The sequence below is a fragment of the Palaemon carinicauda genome, chromosome 38, assembly GCF_036898095.1.
Source record: "Palaemon carinicauda isolate YSFRI2023 chromosome 38, ASM3689809v2, whole genome shotgun sequence".
In the NCBI taxonomy this organism is placed as follows: Eukaryota; Metazoa; Arthropoda; class Malacostraca; order Decapoda; family Palaemonidae; genus Palaemon; species Palaemon carinicauda.
This window is the reverse complement of record NC_090762.1, coordinates 14,566,740-14,570,552: the sequence shown is the minus strand read 5'-3', so window position 1 is coordinate 14,570,552 and position 3,813 is coordinate 14,566,740. Positions and strand designations below refer to the sequence as shown.

The 3,813-nt window shown below is 35.0% G+C and overlaps 1 long non-coding RNA gene across 1 annotated transcript in view; it reads right to left on the bottom strand.

Annotated features, from left to right (window-relative positions):
* Positions 1-3,813, bottom strand: part of LOC137630098 (uncharacterized) — a 329,268-nt gene that overhangs the window by 144,959 nt on the left and 180,496 nt on the right. The gene's annotated exons all lie outside the window — the stretch shown is intronic.

The following is a 3,813-nucleotide window of genomic DNA, read 5'->3' as shown; positions in this document are numbered from 1 at the left end:
TTTCACCCCAACACTAAATTCTCATTGGCCACTGCCTACATAACAACTGAACTTAAGTAACAAGACACTTAAGATCTGCTTACATGTCGTTAGGACAATTATTTTTCGCTATACTTCGTAACGCGAAAAAATTCTAGTCCTCACTTCACTCCGCATTCTCTACACTACAGGTATAAACATAATAAAACATTAAATTGCATTATAGCGCACCGTGCCGGTTGACCCTAGATAATACCAAAGAAAGGGAGAGAAGGAAAAAAAATGGAGAGAGAGAAATAAATGCTCCGATTGAATGATTTACACATTTAACCTCTTTTTGAAGCCTTTGACAAACATGTTTACTTGAAACAGACTACCAACACTCATGTCTATGAAGACACCTATCATTGACGTTATCGTTTGCGATGTTTGAACTTGTAGCCACAGTTTTAACAAAAAATTATGTTTGGTTACATTACAGGAGCTTTTAAAAAACTTCTTAAAGAGAAATCGAACAAAGGACAAAATCATTCCAGCTTCCTCTGCATCAAGCAAAATACATCAAATATGGAAAAGCATTTGTGATAACTTCCGATATCAAAAACTAAACAGTATTGGTGATTTAATTTTTTTTTTTTTTTTTTTTTTTTTTTTTTTTTTTTTTTTTTTCCCTGTTCAACTAAGAAATCTTCAAATTACATTAAACTTAATCCCCAAATCTCAGATAAGAAAATTTTAATGATCTATCAAAATAATAAAGAAGTTTTTCAATATAGGAAAATATAATCCGCACGGATTCTGCAACACCATCTTATCAAAAAAGATCCTTTGTATGCACCGATCTACCAGCTTAATGTTTCACAGGTGCTTGCAAAGATTTAACAAGTGAAATTTCCGTTGGATCTATGTAACCCCTCATTTCATGCATGCACGTTATGGCATAAATAGCTTGATCACTGGAGATTACTAAAACGCCGGAATCTAATAGAAGCGTGATAAATAAAGCAACATACAATGGCATTTCGCTTTGCTCGTGACCATATTGTAAGCTTCTCTTTGATGAAATACAAATTTGTAGGCCTTGTCGGTGCTGCCATTCATCGATGATAGAAGATGCTCATGACAACTGAGGTCCCCCAATTTCCTGTCCAAATTAGATGCCACCGTTAAAAACGACTGCTGGCATTTCATTGCATTCACGATCCTGGAAAGCAGATTCCAAAAATAAAACAATGTACATATATACTTGTAATTTCAAAAACCTTTACCTTCTATATCAAAGTTAAATTTCAGCGAAAATTTTTTTTTTTTTTTTCCTTATCTTTGCCGTGTAATAAAACCTTTGTTACGTAAACACTCAAAGTTTAACAATAAAGTTTCCCTCGTTAATATGAACAGTCAAGATGCAGAGGACTTTCACTCAGGAATATTCTACTTAAGAATTTTTACCTCCATTTTATTAAAACCTTTGGTATAAAGCACCAAACCTCAAGTTAAAGCATCAATTGCCTCTGTACCTGGACACCAATATTAGAGATTAAAAACCTCAACATATTCTTAAAGTAGCAAAACAGTCTAAAGAATTAATAACTCCAAGTCCATAACTCTGAAAAAATGTAAAAAAGAATTGACCATTCATCCATGTTAGTTGACAACACTTCAAAAAAATCCGCTCTTTTGTACTCTTTCTGGGCTTACATACATTGATGACCTGAACAGTGTATTCAGTACAAGTTTAAATTCTTTGGTTTTCTATGATTTCCAAATCTGGCTTTTTGCTACCTACTTGCATTAAAATCGAAAATTTTATCTGGAACAACGTTCAAACATTGCCAAAGTACTTTACATAATTCTGTCGACTGCCTCCTGCTCCTTCATGTTTAATTTTAAAGATTAATTTGCTGTCCAGTTTCCAACCACTCTTTTCATGATATGAAAAAAAAAAAATGCGCTGTATTCATCGCTAAATTACTTCAGAATTACTCCAAACCTACTACTGAGGTGTCACAACATATAAATTTCCCAACACCAGAGGTGTCACAATAGAGTGATAAACCTGCCTACATCTGAGGCGTCACAATATAGTGATAAACTGCCTACACCTGAGGCGTCACAATATAGTGATAAACTGCCTACACCTGAGGCGTCACAACATAGTGATAAACTGCCTACACCTGAGGCGTCACAATATAGTGATAAACTGCCTACACCTGAGGCGTCACAACATAGTGATAAACTGCCTACACCTGAGCGTCACAATATAGTGATAAACTGCCTACACCTGAGGCGTCACAACATAGTGATAAACTGCCTACACCTGAGGCGTCACAATATAGTGATAAACTGCCTACACCTGAGGCGTCACAATATAGTGATAAACTGCCTACACCTGAGGCGTCACAATATAGTGATAAACTGCCTACATCTTAGGCGTCACAATGAAGTAATAGGTTAAATAAGTCTGATGCAAGTATATAGTTAAAGTAAGGACCAAAATAAAAAGAATGAATTTCTGCGTCAAAACGTGCTCTCAACCGGAGCATCTGATATTTCTTCATTAAGTTCTCAACTAGCTTTGCTCAATATGTAAAAATACAGAAATACTTTATCGTTTTCATTTTAACAATACCTTTCACGACAAATTTCGTGGAAATTATGTAACAGACAATTCTGTCCAAAAGATATTCGTTAAAATAACGTTTTCGTTAATTCAGAATGTTTGGCATCTAAACAAGGTCTTTAACGACATAGTTTATCCTAACACTGTAGTTACGAAATTCGCCTTCAGTATTCGTCCTCTGTAAACCTTTCCAAATACAATTTAGAGTCTGAAAACCAATTATACTTTCTTGTAAATAAATCCAAATCTTGAAGCTTTTAAAGTAAATAGCTAGCATCCAATGCCCCTTCAAATAAACCATCCGCAGCTATGCCATCATCTAAAAATACTTCAATCTTCACTTCCTTAGATCTCCAATATCTAACAGACTTAAGAACTTTAGTAAAGATGTACCGCCGCTTCAAAATTATCTAAAGAATATCCATTATAAAACACTTTTTAAATTTTTCCCCCAATGAGAAAGATATTGGCAACGTTTTAATAGATTTCTATGCGATAAGCAGACTGTAGACTGATTAAATCCTTAAAGTTTGTAATAAAAAACCAGCCTTTGCTTACCATTTTCATTCTTGGTCACCGTCAAAGGAATTATTTCTTAGTTTTTCTGATACCAGTGTCACCCATTCTCTTAATAAATTCTGATTCGTCCCTTTCTGACCTATTGTTACCCAATCCACAACCACAGTAACGGTTTTGAAATGGAATTTTGTGATCGCCCTTTTAGACGTCAATGACTATCTTACCGGACCCAATCTAATTCTGTTCAATGTATTGTGAATAACAACAACCAACAGGCGATTAAAACAATAAAATAAAATAAACACAATGTTCCAATTTCCTTGTACCAACTGCTAAGTATACAAAATAAAAACAGCTATATTTTCACTTATCTTTTCGACGTCTTTCTTGGTACATTCCTGGCTCCAATGTCAACTCTCGGCCTTTATTGAGCTCTAGACCTCTTCCATCAAAGTTGATATGATTCCACACTTTCCCTCGATCTTTAACTAGCTTGACACTTTCGGCGATGCTGCTCTTTGCGTACTAACTCGTTTCTGCAGCAGTTTTAGATGTTCCTTGTCCTCCAAGTTGATAAACCATCGCATCTAATGCTAACATTTTCGTATCAGTTTCCTCAAAATAACGCGATGCTCATTCAAATGGTTTTCCATCATACTTTAACGAGGTGCGGATACTTGTTGAATATTCTGCTG